Source organism: Bufo bufo, chromosome 1 (assembly GCF_905171765.1).
Source record: "Bufo bufo chromosome 1, aBufBuf1.1, whole genome shotgun sequence".
In the NCBI taxonomy this organism is placed as follows: Eukaryota; Metazoa; Chordata; class Amphibia; order Anura; family Bufonidae; genus Bufo; species Bufo bufo.
This window is the reverse complement of record NC_053389.1, coordinates 572969463-572995446: the sequence shown is the minus strand read 5'-3', so window position 1 is coordinate 572995446 and position 25984 is coordinate 572969463.

Sequence of the window (25984 nt, the reverse complement as noted above, 5' to 3'; positions counted from 1 at the left end):
GGGGGGGGGGTAAACCTTATTGACTTTCATTTTCTCCAAAATTTTGGTTTTAGAACAGCGCATTAGAAAAGGTAATACCAGTGTTTGCTATTGATTCCTCCCCTCTCTCACAAAAGAGTCTTACTCATATTGTTCATGACATTCAGTTAAGGATGGGTGATTCACATGTTGAGTCCATTTCTTGTTTTGTTATGAGGGGCTTGCCTGCTCCGATGGTTCTAGGTTTACCATGGTTGGTAAAGCATAACCCTACTATTGACTGGCGAACAAGACAAACCAGTAGCTGGAGTGAATTTTGTACGGACAACTGTCTCTGTGCTTCTATCTCAGGGGTGTCAACTACAGTCCTACCTCACTTTCTCTCTGATTTTGCGGACGTATTCTCGGAGGGTGGAGCTCAGGAGCTGCCCCCCCCCCCCCCCCCCATCGAGAATATGATTGTCCGGTCAATCTCATCCCTGGAGCTAAACTGCCAAAATCTCGGCTATACAACCTTTCCCAACCCGAAAGAGAGGGTATGCGGAAGCATATTGCCGAGAGTTTGGCAAAGGGACATATTAGGCAATCCAAGTCCCCTGTGGCCGCCGGCTTCTTTTTCGTAAAAAAGAAAGACGGATCACTTAGACCGTGTTTGGATTTCTGGGAATTGAATCTTATTACGGTCCGTGATCCGTATCCCCTTCCTTTGATTTCTGATCTATTTGATCAAATTGTCGGAGCCAAGGTGTTCTCCAAGTTGGATTTAAGAGGAGCCTATAATTTGATCAGAATAAAGGAAGGAGATGAGTGTAAAATGGCCTTCAATACACCCGAAGGTCATTTCGAAAATCTTGTCATGCCCTTTGGTTTAACTAATGCGCCAGCGGTCTTTCAGCTATTTGTCAATGATATTTCCCATCATTTAGTGGGAAGGTTTGTTGTTATTTATCTTGATGACATACTAATTTACTCACCCGATTTGGAGACCCATCAGGATCACATGAGACAGGTGTTGTCGAACCTTCGGGAGAATAAATTGTATGCAAAATTGGAAAAATGTGTATTTGCTGTCCAGGAGCTACAGTTTTTGGGATACCTGCTTTCTGACTCTGGTTTTCGTATGGACCGCGAAAAGGTCCGGGCGGTACTGAAATGCGACCGGCCTGAGAATCAGAAAGCACTGATGCGGTTTTTGGGTTTTACCAATTACTACAGAAAATTCATCTTGAATTATTCCACCATTGTAAAACCTTTGACAGATATGACTAAAAAAGGCGCCGACCTCTCTGTCTGGTCGGATGAGGCATTACAGGCCTTTTCTGCTATTAAGAAATGTTTTGCGTCTGCTTCCATTCTGATGCAACCTGGTGCGTCTCAACTGTTCGTCGTGGAGGTTGATGCATCAGAAGTGGGGGTCGGAGCAGTTCTGTCGCAGGGTCCATCCCCTAGCAAATGGCATCCGTGTGCTTTTTTCTCCAAAAAACTCTCCGCCGCTGAAAGAAATTATGTAGGAGATAGAGAATTACTGCCCATTAAATTGGCCTTTGAAGAATGGCGTCACTGGGTGGAAGGGGCTACTCATCCTATTACGGTATATACTGATCACAAGAATTTGGCTTACCTGCAGTCTGCTAAGCGCCTGAATCCTAGACAGGCTAGGTGGTCACTGTTTTTTACTAGGTTCAATTTTGTGGTCACCTTTCGCCCTGGGGTTAAAAACGTCAAGGCAGATGCGTTGTTACGAGGTTTTCCTGGGGGGAGTGATTCGGAGGATCCCACTCCGATTTTGGCTGATGGGGCGGTGGTTTCTGATCTGTACCCCGAGTTGGAGATGGTTTTGGGGGCCCAGGAGGAGGCTCCCGATTCCTGTCCTCCAGGCAAGTTGTTTGTTCCTGCTGAACTGCGATACAAGGTGTTCAAGGAACATCATGATACAGTCCTTGCGGGACATCCTGGAAGCAAATCCACCATAGATCTTATTTCCCAGAGATTCTGGTGGCCAGGGTTGCGCAAGGGTCTGGAGGGTTATGTGGCAGCTTGTGAGACCTGTGCACGGGCGAAGGTGGCTCACACTAGGCCTTCAGGATCCCTTCTTCCTTTGTCCATCCCGTCTCGTCCTTGAACGCATTTGTCCATGGACTTTATTACCGATTTACAGAGTCCCTCTGGGAAAACTGTGATTTTGGTGGTAGTGGACCGCTTCAGTAAGATGGCCCACTTTGTACCGTTACCTAGCTTGCCCAATGCCAAAACTCTCACTCAGGTTTTTATTGATAACATTGTAAAACTACATGGCATTCCCTCTGATGTGGTGTCTGATAGGGGTACGCAATTTGTTTCCAGGTTTTGGAGGGCGTTTTGCTCTCGTCTGGGAATTCAACTGTCTTTCTCTTCGGCTTTTCATCCCCAGTCGAATGGTCAGACAGAGCGCACTAACCAAAACATGGAGACCTACAGTATGTGAGGTGTTTTGTTGCCGAGAACCAGGATGACTGGTCCTCGTTCTTGTCTCTAGCCGAATTTGCCTTGAATAACCGTAGACAGGAGTCCAATGATAAGTCAAAAAATTTTGACGCATATGGTTTTCACCTACAGTTTGGTCCTTTTTCTGGGATTAGATCTAATGGAATGCCAGAAGAGGAGAGATTCTCTTCCGCCTTGTCATCTATCTGGCAGAAGATCCAAGTTAATTTGGAAAAGATGGGTGAAAGATATAAACGGATGGCTGACAGGAGACGTATGACTGGTCCGGACCTGTGTGTGGGTGATTCGGTGTGGTTGTCCACTAAAAACATTAAGCTCAAGGTACCATCTTGGAAACTGGGTCCAAGATTTATTGGCCCTTACAAAATCTCTGCTGTGGTCAACCCGGTGGCATTTCGTCTGGATCTTCCGCAGACCTGGAAGATCCATAATGTGTTTCACAGGTCCTTACCGAAGAAATATGTGGAACCATCTCCATTGCGACCTCCTCCTGTCCTGGTGGATGGCAATTTAGAGTTTGAGATCTCTCAGATTCTCGACTCATGTGTTCTTCGGTGTTCCTTCCAGTACCTAGTGCACTGGAAGGGATACAGTCCCGAGGAAAGAATGTGGATTTCGGCTTCTGATGTTCATGCTAGCTGCCTGGTGAGGCCCTTTCACAGGGCACACCCAGAAAAAGTTGGTCCGGGGTGTCCGGAGGTCACCCGTAGAAGGGGGGGTACTGTCACGCCTTGCTGTCACGGATGGTGTACAGGAAACAAGACAATGCAAAATATTCAATGACTCACTGGATCCACAACTAAGGAACAAAAGGGAGACCCCTGCATGAGACCTGCCACTCTCCCTGACTGCTCAGCCTATGCGAACACCCCAAAAGGTGGATGGGCGCATATCCACGTACCTCGGCTATCTAATACCTGAAGACCCTACAATAGTGAGGGGACACGACCACCGGCTCCCTACACTAGACACGGATGGAGTCAGGGTCTCCTGAAATCCAGCAGACAGAAAATCACAAATAAAGGAACAGCACTTATCTTGCAGAGGACTGGAAAATAGGAACAGCATGCACACACACTCCAGGAAGTTAAGTATAAGCCGCACACTACTGCATTATGAGGAGGAACTTAAAGGGAAGCAATCAGTCCAACTGCATGACAGCTGAGATAGACTAACGAGATGAGGAACTGAAACCAAAACAAAGAAACTCAAGGAGGAGGATCTGGAAGGCTCCTGTCAGAGCTTCTCAGCTGTCTGGTTGTGACAGTACCCCTCCCTCTACGAGTGGACTCCAGACACTCAGAGCCCACCTTCTCAGGATGGGACCTATGGAAAGCCCTGATGAGACGAGTGGCCTTAATGTCCGTCACTGGGACCCACATCCTCTCCTCAGGACCATAACCCTCCCAATGAACGAGGTACTGGAGGGAACCGCGGACAAGACGAGAATCCACAATCCTAGAGACCTGAAATTCAAGATTTCCATCAACCATAATCGGAGGAGGAGGCAAAGGCGAGGGTACAATAGGTTGAACATAAGGTTTCAATAAGGACTTATGAAAAACATTATGGATCTTCCAAGTCTGAGGAAGATCAAGACGGTAGGCAACAGGATTGATGACAGACAGGATCTTGTAAGGCCCAATAAACCTAGGACCCAACTTCCAGGAGGGAACCTTCAATTTGATATTTTTGGTAGACAACCACACCAGATCACCAACATTCAGGTCCGGACCAGGCACACGTCTCTTATCTGCCACACGCTTATATCTCTCACTCATGCTCTTTAGATTATCCTGAATCTTTTGCCAAATAGATGACAAAGACGAGGAGAATCTGTCCTCATCAGGTAAACCAGAAGACCCCTCTCCCGAGAAAGTCCTAAACTGCGGATGAAACCCATATGCACCAAAAAATGGTGACTTATCAGAGGACTCCTGACGACGGTTATTTAAAGCAAACTCAGCAAGGGACAAAAAAGAACACCAATCCTCCTGATTCTCCGCCACAAAACAGCGCAGATATGTCTCCAGATTCTGATTGACACGCTCTGTCTGGCCATTCGACTGCGGGTGGAAAGCAGAAGAGAATGACAACCGAACCCCCAAGCGAGAACAGAAAGCCTTCCAGAATCTGGAAACAAACTGCGTGCCCCTATCAGAGACTATGTCTGAAGGAATACCATGCAATTTGACAATGTGGTCAATAAATGCCTGCGCCAGCGTCTTAGCATTGGGCAAACCAGGAAAAGGGATGAAATGCACCATTTTGCTAAAACGGTCCACCACCACCAGAATCACAGTCTTCCCCGAGGAACAAGGCAAGTCCGTTATGAAGTCCATGGACAGATGTGTCCAAGGACGGGAAGGAATGGGTAAGGGAAGGAGAGGACCTGATGGCCGTGAATGAGGGACTTTGGCACGAGCGCAAGTCTCGCAAGCTGCCACAAAACCCTCAACCGACTTACGAAGCGCAGGCCACCAGAATCTCCGAGCGATGAGATCAAGTGTGGCTCTTGCCCCCGGGTGCCCAGCAAGGACCGTATCGTGGTGTTCCTTAAAAATCTTGTGTCTCAAAGCGAGAGGCACAAACAACCTCCCAGGAGGACAAAGATCAGGAGCCTCTGACTGGGCTGCCTGCACCTCTGCCTCCAATTCAGGAAAAAGAGCAGAGACCACCACACCTTCAGCCAAAATGGGACCCGGGTCTTCAAAATTCCCACCTCCCGGAAAACAACGTGACAGGGCATCTGCCTTCACATTCTTAACCCCAGGGCGGAACGTGACAAAAAAATTAAACCTTGAAAAGAACAAAGACCATCTGGCCTGTCTCGGGTTCAGACGCTTGGCTGACTCCAAGTAGGCCAGATTTTTATGGTCAGTAAACACGGTAATAGGGTGTCTGGCTCCCTCTAGCCAATGGCGCCATTCCTCAAAAGCCAACTTGATGGCCAACAATTCCCTATCTCCCACATCATAATTTCTCTCTGCGGAGGAGAGTTTCTTCGAGAAAAAGGCACACGGTTGCCATTTGGCAGGAGAGGAACCCTGAGACAAGACCGCACCCACCCCTACCTCAGAAGCATCAACCTCAACTATGAAGGGTAACGAAATATCAGGTTCTACCAGGATGGGAGCGGAAGCAAAACTCTCCTTGATATTAGAAAAGGCCTTACGCGCCTCTACCAACCAGGAAGAAAAATCTACCCCCTTTCTGGTCATATCAGTGAGTGGTTTAACAACAGAGGAATAATTCAAAATAAATTTCCTGTAATAATTGGCAAAGCCCAAAAAACGCATCAGCGCCTTCTGATTCTCAGGAAGCTCCCACTCAAGCACAGCGCGGACCTCCTTGGGGTCCATGCGAAAACCAGAAACGGAGAGAAGAAACCCCAGAAATTGAATTTCTGGAACCGCAAACACACATTTTTCCAGTTTCGCGTATAATTTATTCTCCCGCAGGATGAGCAAGACCTGACGTAAGTGTTCCTTATGAGTCTTGAAATCAGGAGAAAAAATCAAAATGTCATCCAAATACACTAATACAAATTTTCCCATTAAATGATAAAAAATGCTGTTCACGAAATGCTGAAAAACGGCTGGGGCATTCATCAAACCAAAAGGCATAACCAAATTCTCAAAATGGCTCTCAGGGGTATTGAAAGCCGTCTTCCATTCGTCTCCTTCTCTGACCCTGACCAGGTTGTATGCCCCTCTTAGGTCTAATTTGGAAAAGACTTTAGCCCCAACAACCTGGTTAAACAGGTCCGGGATCAGAGGAAGCGGATAAGGGTCACGAATAGTGATACTGTTCAGCTCCCTGAAATCCAGACAAGGTCTTAAAGAACCATCTTTTTTCTTAACAAAGAAAAAACCAGCGGCAACAGGTGACTTCGAGGGTCGTATGTGTCCTTTTCTCAGACTCTCAGAGATATAAGCACGCATAGCGACCCTCTCAGGTTGGGAAAGATTGTATAAACGAGATTTAGGCAGCTTGGCGCCTGGGATGAGATTAATAGGGCAATCGTACTCCCTGTGCGGAGGCAAATCCTGAACTCCACTCTCAGAGAAGACATCCGAAAATTCAGAGAGGAAAGGTGGTACAGTCTTAGTAGAAACCTCAGAAACAGATGTCATGAGGCAATTCTCTCTGCAAAAGTCACTCCAACCATTTATTTGCCTCGCTTGTCAATCAATGGTGGGGTTATGTTAAGTGAGCCAGGGTAGCCCCAACACTAGAGGAGTAGGCAAACCACTATATTGTGAACTATGCCCTTTAATGATTTCTGAGAAAGTGGAGCGGAATCAATAGCAAAAACAGGAATATCCTTTCCCAAAGTGCATACCTGGAAACCATGAGTTATTGCAAATTGATTATCAATGAGATTGACAGCTGCTCCACTATCCACAAAAATCTCGCAAAAAATGCTCTTGCTCTCTAGCGCCACCCTAGCAGGCAGGACAAAACGGGAACTACAAGCAAACGGAAAACCTTCAATTTCCGCCTCAACCCTGCCAATAGTAACAGACGGAACATTTTTAAAAGATTTTTTCCTTTTTGTTTCTTTATTACTCCCAGAAGACTGCCTGAATCTCCTAGAGGGACAAACATTTGCCAAATGATTTATACCTCCACAACAAAAACAAACCCTCCCATGCGGGCTGAATCCTCTATTGTCAGAGGCAATCAACCCCAGCTGCATGGGCTCCTGCTCAGAAGGGGCTGACAGCGACTGAGACTCCTGCGCACAGAATGAGACCGCTGCACTGTCCCGGGACTTAGTATGACAGGAAGGAGAGATCTCTCCTCTCTCTCTAAGACGCCTGTCAATACGAACGGCCTGAGACATAGCAGAATCCAAGGAGGTAGGTCTCTCATGAAAGGCAAATGCATCTTTCAATCCCTCTGAAAGACCATGGCAAAATTGACTTCGGAGTGCAGCATCATTCCAACCAGTATCAGCTGCCCATCTCCGAAATTCTGAGCAGTATATCTCTGCGGATTGTTTACCCTGGCATAACAGACGTAGTCTAGACTCAGCCAGAGCAATACGATCCAGATCATCATATATCTGACCCAGGGCTAAAAAGAATTCATCCACTGAACGGAGGGGCCGTGCCCCCTCAGGCAGCGAAAAGGCCCAGGACTGAGCGTTACCCCTGAGCAGCGATATAATGATCCCCACCCTCCGTTCCTCATCACCAGAGGAATGGGGAAAAAGGCGAAAATGGAGTTTGCAAGCCTCTCTAAAACGCACAAAATACTCACTACCCCTGGAGAACATATCCGGGAGCGAGATCTTAGGCTCAGAACAAACTCCATGAACGCAAGCTGAACCGGTCACTTGAAACTGAGAAAAAGTCTTATGGAGATCAGCTACCTCCAATGAAAGACCCTGGAAGCGTTCAGCCAAAAGTGAAACCGGATCCATGCTTGAGTCGGTTTTGGCGGCTTATAATGTCACGGATGGTGTACAGGAAACAAGACAATGCAAAAAATTCAATGACTCACTGGATCCACAACTAAGGAACAAAAGGGAGACCCCTGCATGAGACCTGACTGCTCAGCCTATGCGAACACCCCAAAGGTGGATGGGCGCATATCCACGTACCTCGGCTATCTAATACCTGAAGACCCTACAATAGTGAGGGGACACGACCACCGGCTCCCTACACTAGACACGGAGGGAGTCAGGGTCTCCTGAAATCCAGCAGACAGAAAATCACAAATAAAGGAACAGCACTTATCTTGCAGAGGACTGGGAAATAGGAACAGCATGCACACACACTCCAGGAAGTTAAGTATAAGCCGCACACTACTGCATTATGGGGAGGAACTTAAAGGGAAGCAATCAGTCCAACTGCATGACAGCTGAGATAGACTAACGAGATGAGGAACTGAAACCAAAACAAAGAAACTCAAGGAGGAGGATCTGGAAGGCTCCTGTCAGAGCTTCTCAGCTGTCTGGTTGTGACACTTGCCCTGTGAATGTGCGGAGATCTGCCAGGCTGGCTGCACATGTTTGACTCTTCTCTTTGTTTTGGTTTGAGTTTGAGCTGGATCCACCTTCCCTCAGGTGTACTGGGTTGATTGTTAGCAAGGCTATTTATTCCTCCTACTCCCAGTGGCCTGTGCGGGTTATAGTTCTTTCCTGTGGGCTCTTGATGTGTTGTGGATCGTCTGCTCAGATAAGTCCTCTCCTTCATTTCCCTTTGTGTGTTTTATCTAGGCCTCTAGGGAGACGCTTGCTTCCTCCTGTTTGAGGAAGCAGGCCACCTCTTTCCCTTTCCCTACTGCTCAGGGTTTTCCCAGGGTATATAAACGTAGGCACGAGGGCATGTGCATATCCACCATAAGGGTATGCACATGTGCACAGCAGTATAGGGAAAGCTTCGGGGATCGCTAGGAGGTGACCCTTTCTCCCTAGCTTTTGGGCCTAGTCTATTGTTCTGTTTGTTTTCCCTATGTTTGGTTATTTCCCTGCTTACATACCTTCCATGACACTAGCATCTTACTAGGATCCATTTTGAAGGCGTGAGGAGTCAGAACGTGACCTAGAAATAGTATCTCCTGCACCCCAAAGACACACTTCTCTTGCTTAGGGGACAACTGATTCTCCCTCAAAACCTCCAACACTTGTCTAACAAGAGACACATGAGATTCGAAATAAGGGGAAAATATTAAAATGTCATCAAGGTAGACAATGACAAATTTAACCAAGAACTCCCTGAGAATATCGTTCATGAAGTTTTGGAACACAGCTGGGGCATTGCTGAGTCCAAAAGGCATAACTAGATATTCAAAGTGTCCAGCCGGAGTATTGAACGCTGTCTTCCATTCTTCTCCCTCTTTAATTCGTATTAAGTTATATGCCCTTTTCAGGTAAATTTTAGAAAACCAGGCTGCCCCTAGTACCTGGTTAAACAAGTCAGGAATCAATGGGAGAGCGTATCTATTCCGGATAGTGATTTTATTTAATTTCCGGTAATCAAGACAGAGGGTCTAATGTGCCCCTTAATGAGACTTTCTCTAATATAATCTTCCATGGCCTTACGTTCGGGCTTAGAAAGATTATAAATACGCCCCTTAGGAAACATGGCACCCTCTAGTAATTCTATGGCGCAATCATAAGGTCTATGGGGTGGTAGAGCCTCCGGGGGCGATGATGAGGAAACATCTGAATATTCGTTAATGACTCATCAATAGAATGGAGTGGCTCACTGCTGATTGTGGGTGGTAAGGTGCTGCAAACTCAAATTGAGGACACCCAACCTCAATTGATGAAATTAAATAAAAGGCAAATTAGAAGAGCGAGCACTCACACTATGGCATCTACTAATATTTATTGGAATGAAATAGGATAAAATAGATCTGTCTATTGGCTAAAATAGACTAGCACATGAAAACATATAATAGCATAGAGTAAAATGCATAAGATTTGATCAAATCAAGGCTAAAATATAAGCAATAGTAATATACAATAGACCGCAACAATATAAGCAATAGGAATATGCAATGGACCGCAACAGATTAGCAGCAAGTAGCAACAAAGTAACTTCTGATGAATGGAAACAATTAATGGTATAATAGTAGCCAGTGGTGTGCGCCACCAATAGAGACTGTATCTATTATGGTGCAATGTGCTATTGAATAAAGATATAAATATAAAGATAAAAATATAAAGTGCCAAAGTGCAAAAATAGTGATGATGTCACTCAGTCCTGGAATCCAAATCAGATGAAAGTGTCTCGATAATAGTAAAGAAATAATGAAAAAAGTTTTTTTCTGTGAAGCTTTGTGTCACTGTGATTTAACCAGTGATAAAATCCACATAAATAAGTGTAAAAACAGCCTCTTCTGCGGCTATAAAGGATTGTCACACCACTTGAATTGTCCCGTTTTATCAACTCATCCACACAGGATGATGCATATACGCTGCTTGAAGGACTCGTGGTTTTTTTAGACAAGATCCCAATCAGCAGTCCATATCGGACAGTCGAGCTGAATGCGTGGATTATATAGAGTCCTTGAATAGGAGAAAATTCTTACCTCCTTCCACGTTTGGTTCAGGGTAAAGCTTCTGGCTATGTGCCGATAGTACTCTGGAGACGCCAATACGGCCTCGTTGTTCGTGTTGTACACTGCTCTCACCTGGATCTCGCGGTGATACAAGCAGGATTTCCGTCCGGTAAGCCGAATCACTTGGCTCAATTTGATCAGTTAATTATATCCAGAATGTTCCGATTTAGTATATACCAAATGTGGAGTCTAGCATGGCCATGCAAAAACTGGTTGTAGTGGAGGTTTTACCAGAGAGTCCAATGTCCCAGACGCGTTTCGGGATGATTCCACATCCCTTCCTCAGTGGTCATATCCGGCACTCCCCACCTCCTCCCTTTTATATCATTTCAAGATCAAATCCAAAATGTGGTGACAAAATCCAGAATTCTAAGATTTTTCAATTTTTCACCTCTTGCGGTTCTGATGCGGTTTTGTTGCGGTTTTACCGCCATCAGTGCGTTTTTTCTCTTTTTCAATAGTACACATTGCGATTTCATACTATGTCTAATATGAGCTATACCTCACATTATAATATAGTTTTTATTGCATTTCTCCATTAATAATGCGTTTTTTCCATTTACAGTTGCTTCCATTGTGCTCGTATACTGAATATAATATAAAAAAATAATAATAAACCACAAATATAGTTTAATTTATCTATCTAAGATGATAAAAATTGGAAGTTAGTCATAACTAGCAGCAGAAATTCCTCTAAAAATAGCAGCACAAATTTGTATGAATAAAATAACGATGCCAAAAAATCACAGCCAACATGATAGAATACAATTGATATATTGACATTGATTTTCTAATAATTCGTATGTTGACATAGATTTTCTAATAATTCTAGAATTAGACGAGCTGGGTCAGAATCCCAAACCAGAGAGCGGGTCCCAGTGCCTGATATCGGCCAAACATGGGATCCGCCATCGGGGATGGGACGCCGACCCTACAAAAACCCGAATATTTCCATGTCTGAGTTCAATCCAAATGGTAGAATGGATCCAAACTCATAAATCTGTCTGGATTCTGCTCTAGACATTTTCTGAATAAAATCTCCTCCTCTCCAATGTTGGTCTATTTTCTCTAATCCCATAAATTTTGAGTCTACTGGATTACTATTGTGTGCCTCTTTATAATGTTTTGATAAAGTGTGTTTATCATAACCTTTTTTGATATTTGCGATATGTTCATTAATCCTAGTTTTTAAAGTGCGTTTAGTCCGGCCTATGTATTGGCGATTGCATGGACATTGGATTAAGTATATCACTCCAGATGTATTGCATGAGATACAGTCTTCAATATTCCATATATAATTGTTTTGAGTTGACCGTACATCTACAGTTTTCCGTGATAAGTTGTTAAATTTACAACCTATACATCTGCCACATTTATAGAATCCTTTCATATTTAAAAAGGAACTCAGAGTACTTGTTTTTTTGATTTTATTTGGGACAGACGGTGCTACTTTTAGACCCAAATTACTGGCTTTCGTAAAAGTAATCTTTGGTACATGGGGTAGGAGATGTCCAATTGTTTTGTCACTGAGCAGATATGGCCAGTGTAGTCCTATCATTTTTTGAATTTTTTTGTAATTGGCATTAAAAGGGAGTATAAATCTGATGTCAAAAAGATCATTATCACCTCTCCCCTGTGATTTTTCTTTTTCTTTAAAGAAGGATTTCCTATCTAGCTGTCTTACAGTGTTTAGAGCTTCATCAATTGGTCCTATGGGATAATGTTTGTCTACAAAGTAAGATTTCATTTTTGTAGCTTCCTCCTCAAATTTCTCTTCCTCGGTACAATTACGTTTAATCCTTCGGAATTGTCCAGTGGGAATATTAAGTAGCCACCTCGGAAGGTGACAACTAGAAAATGGGATGAAGTTGTTGGTCGCTGTGGATTTTTGAAACGTACTACATTTGTACTTATCTTCCTGTGTCTCAATCAATATGTCTAAATACTCAGTCTTATTCTTAATACTTGAAGTAAAGACTAGACCTCTATCATTGGTGTTGAGATATATCAAGAATTCTTCCAATTGTGGAATTCCCTCTCTCCAAATAAAAATGACATCGTCGATATAACGCCGCCATAGGACCAGGTCCGCACCCAGCCTGTGGTCAATGGCAGATGACTCCCATTCGGCCAAAAACAGGTTCGCATAGCTGGGGGCGAACCTGGTACCCATGGCGGTGCCCCGCTGCTGTAAATAATAATCTTCCTCAAAATAAAAGTAATTGTGCTGCAAAATGTACTCGATTCCTTCCAATATAAAATTAATCTGGAGATTTTCCAAAGAAGCATCCTTGGTCAATTGCTTCTTTATTGCATCAAGTCCCTGTGTATGGTCAATCACCGTATACAGGGACTGAATGTCCAATGTGCCCATGATCCACCCAGGCTCTACCTTCAAATCTTCCAAAATTCCAATAATATGTGTGGTGTCTTTTACATATGATTTGGATTTCTTCACCAGTGGTTGAAGATGAGTGTCAATATATTTTGAAAGATTTGAAGTGATAGAGCCTATTCCAGAAACTATGGGGCGTCCTGGGGGATTTTGTAAATTTTTATGGATTTTGGGCAAACAGTAGAAGACAGGTAGTCTTCCCTGTGTGCCCAATATGAATTCTGATTCTTTCTGGAGGAGGATTTGATCACGTAATCCCTTTTCACATAATTTTTCCAATTCTTGTTTGAATTGGTTCAACGGATCCTTTGACAGTTTTAAATACGTTGTGGTATCCGTTAACTGCCTCCAGCATTCATTATTGTATTTTTCAGTGTCTAATAGTACTGTGGCACCCCCTTTATCTGCAGGACGTATGGTAATGTCCGTCATTTTTTGAAGTTCTTTAATAGCCACAATTTCCCTCTTGGACAAATTATTTGTTGTAGTTCTATTTTTCATTTTCCTTAGATCGCCCTCTATACATTTCTGGAATGTGGCCATTTCCTTACTGATTTCGTTCCGTGGGTACATTTTAGACTTATTTTTAAGTGTTGTGTGCTGAGATTGCTTGATAGATTTATCAATCTTAATCTCCACAGGATTTTTCACATTTTTCTAATAAATTTTTGTATACCTATATAGGTGGAGAATTTATCCATTTTTGCTGTAGGGGCATATTTTAGGCCTCTATTTAACAGAGAAGTTTGTGCTTCAGTGAGATTGGTGGAGCTAAGGTTTATGATAGAGTCCTTATTCGGTATTAATGGTGTTTCCTGTATCTGGTTTCTCTTCCTTTTGCTCCTCCTTGTTTTTCTCTTTTTTCTAACTGTTTGTAATACTGGGGCTTTTGGGTATGTATTTGTTCGTCGTTTATCCTCGAACGATGATTCCGAGATGGGGGAGTGTCGTAATAATTCCAAAAGGAAGAGAAACCAGATACAGGAAACACCATTAATACCGAATAAGGACTCTATCATAAACCTTAGCTCCACCAATCTCACTGAAGCACAAACTTCTCTGTTAAATAGAGGCCTAAAATATGCCCCTACAGCAAAAATGGATAAATTCTCCACCTATATAGGTATACAAAAATTTTTTAGAAAAATGTGTCTAAAAAAATATTTTATGAAAAATCCTGTGGAGTTTAAGATTGATAAATCTATCAAGCAATCTCAGCACACAACACTTAAAAATAAGTCTAAAATGTACCCACGGAACGAAATCAGTAAGGAAATGGCCACATTCCAGAAATGTATAGAGGGCGATCTAAGGAAAATGAAAAATAGAACTACAACAAATAATTTGTCCAAGAGGGAAATTGTGGCTATTAAAGAACTTCAAAAAATGACGGACATTACCATACGTCCTGCAGATAAAGGGGGTGCCACAGTACTATTAGACACTGAAAAATACAATAATGAATGCTGGAGGCAGTTAACGGATACCACAACGTATTTAAAACTGTCAAAGGATCCGTTGAACCAATTCAAACAAGAATTGGAAAAATTATGTGAAAAGGGATTACGTGATCAAATCCTCCTCCAGAAAGAATCAGAATTCATATTGGGCACACAGGGAAGACTACCTGTCTTCTACTGTTTGCCCAAAATCCTTAAAAATTTACAAAATCCCCCAGGACGCCCCATAGTTTCTGGAATAGGCTCTATCACTTCAAATCTTTCAAAATATATTGACACTCATCTTCAACCACTGGTGAAGAAATCCAAATCATATGTAAAAGACACCACACATATTATTGGAATTTTGGAAGATTTGAAGGTAGAGCCTGGGTGGATCATGGGCACATTGGACATTCAGTCCCTGTATACGGTGATTGACCATACACAGGGACTTGATGCAATAAAGAAGCAATTGACCAAGGATGCTTCTTTGGAAAATCTCCAGATTAATTTTATATTGGAAGGAATCGAGTACATTTTGCAGCACAATTACTTTTATTTTGAGGAAGATTATTATTTACAGCAGCGGGGCACCGCCATGGGTACCAGGTTCGCCCCCAGCTATGCGAACCTGTTTTTGGCCGAATGGGAGTCATCTGCCATTGACCACAGGCTGGGTGCGGACCTGGTCCTATGGCGGCGTTATATCGACGATGTCATTTTTATTTGGAGAGAGGGAATTCCACAATTGGAAGAATTCTTGATATATCTCAACACCAATGATAGAGGTCTAGTCTTTACTTCAAGTATTAAGAATAAGACTGAGTATTTAGACATATTGATTGAGACACAGGAAGATAAGTACAAATGTAGTACGTTTCAAAAATCCACAGCGACCAACAACTTCATCCCATTTTCTAGTTGTCACCTTCCGAGGTGGCTACTTAATATTCCCACTGGACAATTCCGAAGGATTAAACGTAATTGTACCGAGGAAGAGAAATTTGAGGAGGAAGCTACAAAAATGAAATCTTACTTTGTAGACAAACATTATCCCATAGGACCAATTGATGAAGCTCTAAACACTGTAAGACAGCTAGATAGGAAATCCTTCTTTAAAGAAAAAGAAAAATCACAGGGGAGAGGTGATAATGATCTTTTTGACATCAGATTTATACTCCCTTTTAATGCCAATTACAAAAAAATTCAAAAAATGATAGGACTACACTGGCCATATCTGCTCAGTGACAAAACAATTGGACATCTCCTACCCCATGTACCAAAGATTACTTTTACGAAAGCCAGTAATTTGGGTCTAAAAGTAGCACCGTCTGTCCCAAATAAAATCAAAAAAACAAGTACTCTGAGTTCCTTTTTAAATATGAAAGGATTCTATAAATGTGGCAGATGTATAGGTTGTAAATTTAACAACTTATCACGGAAAACTGTAGATGTACGGTCAACTCAAAACAATTATATATGGAATATTGAAGACTGTATCTCATGCAATACATCTGGAGTGATATACTTAATCCAATGTCCATGCAATCGCCAATACATAGGCCGGACTAAACGCACTTTAAAAACTAGGATTAATGAACATATCGCAAATATCAAAAAAGGTTATGATAAACACACTTTATCAAAACATTATAAAGAGGCACACAATAGTAATCCAGTAGACTCAAAATTTATGGGATTAGAGAAAATAGACCAACATTGGAGAGGAGGAGATTTTATTCAGAAAATGTCTAGAGCAGAATCCAGACAGATTTATGAGTTTGGATCCATTCTACCATTTGGATTGAACTCAGACATGGAAATATTCGGGTTTTTGTAGGGTCGGCGTCCCATCCCCGATGGCGGATCCCATGTTTGGCCGATATCAGGCACTGGGACCCGCTCTCTGGTTTGGGATTCTGACCCAGCTCGTCTAATTCTAGAATTATTAGAAAATCTATGTCAACATACGAATTATTAGAAAATCAATGTCAATATATCAATTGTATTCTATCATGTTGGCTGTGATTTTTTGGCATCGTTATTTTATTCATACAAATTTGTGCTGCTATTTTTAGAGGAATTTCTGCTGCTAGTTATGACTAACTTCCAATTTTTATCATCTTAGATAGATAAATTAAACTATATTTGTGGTTTATTATTATTTTTTTATATTATATTCAGTATATGAGCACAATGGAAGCAACTGTAAATGGAAAAAACGCATTATTAATGGAGAAATGCAATAAAAACTATATTATAATGTGAGGTATAGCTCATATTAGACATAGTATGAAATCGCAATGTGTACTATTGAAAAAGAGAAAAAACGCACTGATGGCGGTAAAACCGCAACAAAACCGCATCAGAACCGCAAGAGGTGAAAAATTGAAAAATCTTAGAATTCTGGATTTTGTCACCACATTTTGGATTTGATCTTGAAATGATATAAAAGGGAGGAGGTGGGGAGTGCCGGATATGACCACTGAGGAAGGGATGTGGAATCATCCCGAAACGCGTCTGGGACATTGGACTCTCTGGTAAAACCTCCACTACAACCAGTTTTTGCATGGCCATGCTAGACTCCACATTTGGTATATACTAAATCGGAACATTCTGGATATAATTAACTGATCAAATTGAGCCAAGTGATTCGGCTTACCGGACGGAAATCCTGCTTGTATCACCGCGAGATCCAGGTGAGAGCAGTGTACAACACGAACAACGAGGCCGTATTGGCGTCTCCAGAGTACTATCGGCACATAGCCAGAAGCTTTACCCTGAACCAAACGTGGAAGGAGGTAAGAATTTTCTCCTATTCAAGGACTCTATATAATCCACGCATTCAGCTCGACTGTCCGATATGGACTGCTGATTGGGATCTTGTCTAAAAAAACCACGAGTCCTTCAAGCAGCGTATATGCATCATCCTGTGTGGATGAGTTGATAAAACGGGACAATTCAAGTGGTGTGACAATCCTTTATAGCCGCAGAAGAGGCTGTTTTTACACTTATTTATGTGGATTTTATCACTGGTTAAATCACAGTGACACAAAGCTTCACAGAAAAAAACTTTTTTCATTATTTCTTTACTATTATCGAGACACTTTCATCTGATTTGGATTCCAGGACTGAGTGACATCATCACTATTTTTGCACTTTGGCACTTTATATTTTTATCTTTATATTTATATCTTTATTCAATAGCACATTGCACCATAATAGATACAGTCTCTATTGGTGGCGCACACCACTGGCTACTATTATACCATTAATTGTTTCCATTCATCAGAAGTTACTTTGTTGCTACTTGCTGCTAATCTGTTGCGGTCCATTGCATATTCCTATTGCTTATATTGTTGCGGTCTATTGTATATTACTATTGCTTATATTTTAGCCTTGATTTGATCAAATCTTATGCATTTTACTCTATGCTATTATATGTTTTCATGTGCTAGTCTATTTTAGCCAATAGACAGATCTATTTTATCCTATTTCATTCCAATAAATATTAGTAGATGCCATAGTGTGAGTGCTCGCTCTTCTAATTCGTTAATGACTGCAGGTAATGTACTGTATTCTTCTGAGACCCCAACCTGTACCACAGATAAGCACGAGTCGCACTTAGGTCCCCATCTCACTAACTCCCCTCTGGTCCAATCTATAGTGGGGTTGTGTAATTGGAGCCAAGGCATCCCCAGTACCACCTCAACTGGTAAGTTCTCCAGGACTAACGGGGAGCATTTCTCAGAATGACACACCCCCCAGTTAAGGAAATTTCTGAGGTGCTTGACCTCACCGTACCACCCACCAGGGGAGTAGCGTCGATAGCCATGATGTGAATAGGCGTAGGTAGAACAACAATTGGAATACCCAGTCTTATGGCATATTTATAATCAATAAAGCTGGCCGCCGAGCCAGAGTCAATAAAGGCCTTACCCGACCACTTATTAACACCCAAAGATATCGTTATAGGTACTAAAAGCTTACTTTTCATAATATCAGGGTGCACCTGGTCTTTAGGCTGCCTTGCCTTGGATGATTTTATGGAGAGGATCTTCTTAGGACACTGGTTAATCCAATGGTCAGGATCTCTGCAGTAAAAACAAACTCCACGTCTGCGACGTTGATCCCCTCGGGTCATGCCGACCTGCATGCGTTCTTCGGAAGAGACCTCAGCTCCGTTCCTATGAAAGACCTCAGGCTGGACCACTACCTGAGAAGAGAACTGTCATTCCTGTCGTCTCTCTCTAACCCGTCGGTCGAGTCGGACAGCTAGGGTCATTATCTCCTCTAGAGTCTCTGGAAGCTGATAACTCACTAGAAGATCTTTCAGGTTATCAGACAGACCTGACCTGAACTGACTCTTTAGGGCTGGTTCATTCCAACCTGAGGGTACATACCACCTTGTAAATTGGGTGCAATACTCCTCTGTGGGTTGATCGCCCTGAACCAGTGCCTTAAGAGCAGTCTCGGCTACTAGGGCCCTGTCCGGTTCATCATACAGGGTACCCAGGGCCTGAAAAAAACTCTCTACTGATGCTAGACAAGTGGCGTCAGGTGGTAAAGAGAACGCCCACTCCTGGGGATCACCCTGTAATCTGGAAATGACAATACCCACGCGTTGAGTCTCAGAGCCAGAGGACAAGCGGCGCAAACTAAAATAAAATTTACAATTCTCCTTAAAAGAATGAAACTCCAGAGAAGGGTTCTGGAAGCTTAATCTACGGCTCCATATGCGGACTGGAGGCTTGAGGGGTGGAAGAGCCTTTTCCTAACGGAGTTTCTCCCCTAGCTCCTGCGCTATCTGCGTCAGGTTAGAAACGTGATCTGTCAGGGTCACCAGAGGATTAATGATACAGTGGTTACGTAGGACCTGTTATTCTGTAACAGTCGCGTACACACACAGACAGGGGGGAGGGAAGTGACCACTGCGCTCCACCCTCAGCCCTGGCCCTGCCTACTTGCCACGCAAGTCCTGCTGACAGGGGACAACTGGACGTCAATCCCTAACTTGAAGTAAGTGCAGGGAGGACAGACCAGACAAACAACAGAACGTGAACGGACCGAGTCAAAACCAGGAGAGCAACGAAATACAAATGGAGTAAGCGGAGAATAGTCAGGAGAAGCAGAGGTCATAAATACCAGGAGAGTCGTAAAGTATCACAGGAGTCCGCAGAGAATAGTCAGGTGGAAGCCGGGGTCGGAATACCAGGAGAGCAGCGCAGTACACAGGGAGCAGGCAGAGGATCGTCAGGGAAAACAGCAGCAGGTACGTATGCCAGGTAATTAGAATCGCCGAAAAACCTAAATAACAGGCAACCTGTGGCCAGCAGGCTGCCTGTTAAATACTGATTATCAGGAGTCATGTGACGTGGCCAGCGTCACATGACCCACCCCTCTGAATACAGCTGAGCACCGAGTGCCCAGCTCGGTGCTCAGACTACCCAGTTGCTGGGGGAACCGAGGACGCCGACCGCGTTGAGGAGACATGCACGGCCGGGTCCGTCCCGCCCCCTATCACCTAGGAGAAGAGAACGCTGCACGGCGCTGAGGAGAGCGAGCGCCTCGTCGGTGTCCCGTGACACCACCTCACAGGTGTGGCATATCAAGGTGCTGATTAGACAGCATGAATATTGCACAGGAGTGGACCAACATTCCACAGGCCACAATCAAAAACCTGATCAACTCTCTGTGACAGAGATGTGTTGCACTGCATGAGGCAAATGTTGGCCACACCAGATACTGACTGGTTTTCTGATCCCTTCCCCAGTAAGGCAAAACTGTGCACATTTCAGAATGGTCTTTTATTGTGGCCAGTCTAAGGCACATCTGTGCAATATTCATGCTGTCTAATCAGAGCCTTGATATGCCACACCTGTGAGGTGCCAAGCTATTTTTTGGTCACTTTGCCCCCAAAAAAGTATAATATCCAACATTCAAAAAATCATATCTACCCAAAAATACTTAGAATAAAAACCAAAAGTGTTGTGTTTATATTTTTGTTCAGTGTATATAGGAGCTTGTTTTTTGCAGGATGAGGTGATAGTTTGATAGGTACCATTTTGGGGTACATACTGTCGAATTTCTTCTATATAAAAAGAATCTTCATATAAAAGGATAAAAAAATATATAAAAATTATATGATCCTTCAGGCGGACATAATCGCCTCTAAGTTCTTTTATCGAGTATCTTAATTTGATTTGTGCAAGCAGTGAAACAAAGGGACAATAGTCTATGCAAAAATATATATGTAATTTATTATACACAATACAAACCAAGAATATAAAATCAATACAATTGCAAAGACAAACAATGAAGCAGTAAAATAATACCCAAAATATGACACACGGTGGTGCTAATACACTCCTATCTCACTAGCACAGTACAACTTAAAGTTACTTATGAAAAATTGCCAATGATATACTTTTAACAGGCAGACCAATGATTTATATACCAGGAGAAACTTTTACCAAACAGGCTATAACAATAAAACACAGATTAATATAAATGTTATCCCTTGAGTCTGTTTCCCTATGACCAATCAAAAATATATGATATTAATACGACAAAATATCCAGCTCGGCAATCAGACTATGGAATATAACCTTCCAAGGGTTAAGTACTCTTTTCAAATAATGCCAGATCTTTCATAAGCAATATGCATCTTTCCTAAGAGCATTATGGAGGCGCCTAACACTATATATTCCCCACAGTATGGGGACTTTTGGCTATATACCAAGAGAAATATCTTATTAATATCACGAGCAGTAAACACAGTATACGTTACAGGGTCAAAGATAGGCAGAGGTTTCGATGGGACCAAGTCTCAAGAACTTACCTAGTAGTCAAAAAATAATCCAAGTTTCTTTCTTGTGATCAGTTTCCTTTGTGCGTTTTTCTTTTGGTTTCTGAGTGAGCCCTCTGATGCTCTGCACACAAGTAATTATTTCCCACCTTATCTAAGAATCATCCCCTTCTGGATTAGGGATTTCCAATCAGGTAAGGTGGGTGTATTCGTATGCTAATAACACAATGATAGTATATTAACCCTTGACATGGTATAAAACAAATGGTAAAATAATATAATATTGTCCAGATGGCACTGTTGTAACATCATACTTTTAAGTGAAAACTTAGATAATGTGGCTTTATTTTATTAGGTACCTTTTAACCTCCACAGTTCTGCAATTGATAAATGTACATACGATTTTTGTATAACCGTACTGCAGAAAGTGGGGCCCGATTTGATGGAGTCGCATGCAATGCAACTGCCACAGTGAAATGTCCCTTTTAAGGGATTCATCAACAAGGTAGATGACACTGGTGCCTGAAAAAAGCTGTGGCAGAGTCGATCTTTAAGATTGCGACCTCTCCTATACGTAACCGCTGGCATCAGCGGGATCAATCTGCAAAATACCCCAATACTTATAAAGGATTTTGCGAATTGGGTCATTAAACTCATCATAGGTGGCAATCAAACGAACCTGACCCTGAGAGTTATCCCTTTCACGAGGAATAAGGACTGATTCCCGAGTACATGTTAACGCATGATGATATGCCGAAGAATATCTATTTCCCTTCCCTGACACAGAGGGCGAGTGAAGTTGGTTGCAGTGGTACATATTTGTGCATCGCTGGTGGTATTACCCCCTGAGCTCAGAGCATTATAAGTGGTGTGTTTACAATATCACACCCACCTAAGCAAGGTGGGGTCTTTTTTTCACCAGTTGGGCACATCTATATTCCCCTGTGGGCGATAGCGGGCGGTGGAGGTTTTTTGGTTGATACCCACTGTTCACTCACCCCTGTTGCTCATGACCTATATATTTCAGTCCTCTGAGCGTTCTAGTGCCGCATCACTCCATATAGGAAACTTATTAGGTTTTCACTCCTGTTCCCCTGTTTTTAGTGTATACCAATAAATCACAGTTTCATACACTGCACACACCTGACTTCCCCTCATTTTCCGTGAATTGAACTAATTTGATGGTTCCCATACCATCTTATTTATGGACAGATAAGAAATACAATGGGCCTTACACTCGCACTGTGGGTTTGTATATCTAACTGTCCAAACTATTGAGTAACGATGCCTGGAATAACATTATCTCTTATGAGAAACTTCTATTAGTAGAAAACCTCAGTGTTTTCTATACCTTCTAAGACTATATCCATTCAGTAAGATACACACGGCATAAAGTATTCCTTAATACTTGGTTATACTATACATCAATATTCCATATTACACACGAATTATTGATATGTTCATACTAAAAAAACTAAATAAATGCACACATGAATATATATGATACTTATGAATATATGAATAGACATCACACACCAGATGTGTCTTAAGAATATAAATTCTTATCTTGTCATGGTTTAGCCATGAAACAAACATTTTTCCCTTCAGACAGACATGTCTGGAGAAGCCAGTATACTCCCCATAGATAAAACCATATCTTTAAGCAATAACTTTTTAAAATACAATGTCCATTCATATTCACTATGACTTTTATATAAACTGAACTTGCCATGAAACTGAATCTTTGCCTCTTCAGCCACATAACAGAACTTTGGTTCAAGCTGATTTAATTCTTAAAGGCAATGAGCATTCATTTTGGCTATAATATCATTAGATAATACTGTACACTAATGAAAATGCACAATACTACTTTTTGATCGCTTGGTATTACACTTTTTGTGAAATAAGGTAACCAAAAAATGGCAGTTTTTTTGCACATTTTTTTTTTTTTTTAGTGTTCACCTGACTGAGTGACGGGGTGGATCATGTTAAATTTTTATGGAGCTGGTCATTACAGCCCGGGCAATGCCTAATATGTCTTTCTTTTTCTTACACTTTTATATGTCTTTATTGTGGGATGTCAACTTTTGGGGGTCTGAACCCCTCTGCAATGCGTTGCTTGTCAGCTTTTACACTGACAACAGTGCCTATTAGACCCAGCCTGAGGGCTGGATCTCATAGGCTTCTGTAGAAGGCAATTGGGCTGCCTTCTCAGCCATTGGGTCCCAATCCTTGCAGCCTGGGGACTTGATGGAAATGGGGAGAGAGCTCGTAACCCCTGCAAGCCCAGTGTATGCCATGGTCAGTGCTAACCGCTGCATACAAGTGGGTTAATAGGCTGGCATTTGTGTATTCACTGATGCCGATGTATACAGCAGGGGCTCAGCTGTCAGGAACAGCTAGGCCCCTGCTGCTGATTGGGTGAGCAGAGCTCCTGCACCGACCTGATCAGCACACTGTACCTGTAAGGTGCTGAGACTCAAGACACGTCCTGCAGTGCCGTACATGTACGGTGCTGGTATCCTACAGGTTAAACTTAAAAACGTGATTTAAAACCATAGATCATTTTCTGATGTCACATTCCTCTCAACTTCAGCTCCTGTGTCTACTCCCCAGCAACAGGTGTCCATGTTCCTGTACTCAACTCTGATAATTCACAGTTGCATATCTGGCTTTGGTAAGCTACTGGAACATGATAGGAGGCTACTGGAACATGATAGGAGGCTACTGGCACATAAGGAGGACTACTGGCACATAAGGGGGGCTACTGGCACATAAGGGGGGCTACTGGAACATGATAGGAGGCTACTGTCACATAAGGGGGGGCTACTGGCACATAAGGGGGGCTACTGGCACATAAGGGGGGCTACTGGCACATGATAGGCTACTGGCACATGATAGGAGGCTACTGGCACATAAGGGGGGCTACTAGCACATAAGGGGGGCTACTAGCACATAAGGGGGCTACTAGCACATAAGGGGGGCTACTGGCACATGATGGGGGCTACTGGCACATAAGGGGGGCTACTGGCACATAAGGGGGGCTAATAGCACTTGATAGGGGGGTGACTGGCACATAAGGGGGCTACTGGCACATGATAGGGGGGCACTCTGGCTACAGGCACATGATGGTGGGGAGGCTCTTATTACTAGCACATGATTGGGGGGCATCTATGGGGGCACATGATTGGGAGGCATCTATTGGGGCACTTATTACTGGCACATTATTGGGTGGCACTATAGGGGCATTTTATATGGGGGGCTCTGTATAGGAGCATTTTATACTGGGACACATTATGGTGGGTACTATGGGGAAGGGGGGAGAAGAGCACTATGGGGTCATCTATGGGGGCACTGAGAAGGGGTATTTTATATTGGCACATTATTTCTACTGGGGGGGGGCATTATGGTGGGATTTATTACTGCCCCATGGTATGACCCTCTAGTAGCAGCACCAGCCTCTCCCTGCTCTGCTATCCCTCTGCCCCTTCTCCAAATCCTTATTATGAAATCTTTCTCATTAGGATAAAGCACAACATCAGCTCCACCGAGCCCGCGGCCAAAGTGTTGAAGTGGCGTCCGAGATCCCCAAGGACCAAGCCAAGTAATTGTAAGTTTTCATGTGGAGTATGTTTATGTTACACACTTATAGCATACACTGTGCCACACAATATACAGTATACCTCTACACTGTGTAGGGGTTATACTGTTTATTGTACAGCATGGCGCAGGGGTTATATTGTCCGGCATGGTGTAACCTCCATACATTTTATGTACAGTATACAGTAATCCGCCTTGCCATCTATGCTTTGAATCTCGTTTTATATGTTACTTGTTTTTTGTACATTTACTTGCGTGTGCTAGTTGAGATCTGCTGTGATTGGGTTTTAGTTAGTTATTAAATGCTAACATGACAGTTTTTTGGTTTTGCACATTATTGATGATTGTATTTCATGACTACTCTTCTAAGGGTATTGCCTTCCTTTATACTGCAGTTCTGTACCACTCTGCCTGCGACTTTTAGCAGTTTAAGCAGTAATTTATGATTTTCTTTTGCTCTCAATAAATCTTGTAAAAAATAATATATATATATATATATATATATATATATATGGTGAGACGGTTGCAAGTACTCTTCTGATATGATTTCATCGACCAGTTTTGATGGGGGGGGGGGGGGGGGTTGACACTCGCCCTGAGAGAAATTTTACCTAGAAACTGCACTGCACATCACCGTCCCATTTTGTTATTGCTCCTGCGTCCACCTAAGGTTTCAAATTTCCTGTCTTGTATATTTATAAAGCAGTGTTTAGCCATAATAGTTACTATGGGCCTGTTGACTATTCTGTGGTTAACCAGTACCATACACAGCAAGCTGCGAAACCCTGTTTCTTCCAATATCTCTATCACAGTCAATTTTTCTACATTAGCCCTTCTGAGGGATCAGACTGTATGGGCTAGTCTTCACTCTCTAGCTTGGGGCACCCATGACCACTGTTTCCTCTAAGCCTTGACAGCTGCTGAGCGGGGTAGGCTTACAGATGGGCAATGCTTAGTCACAGGTGGACAATAGGACAATCAAACAATTGATCATCATCGACACATTGGCCAAACATCAAATCTAGCATACTAATTAAGACAAGCATGGTTCATATAACTGCTCTAATAGCCGCAGTTTTTCCACAGGGGAATCCGCTCGTAATCCACATGTGCAGATAGCATTTAGGGCGGGTTCATCTGGCAATGTTATTGAGCTAAAAAAACACGAAAGGGGTAAAACATTGCATGTGAATCCTG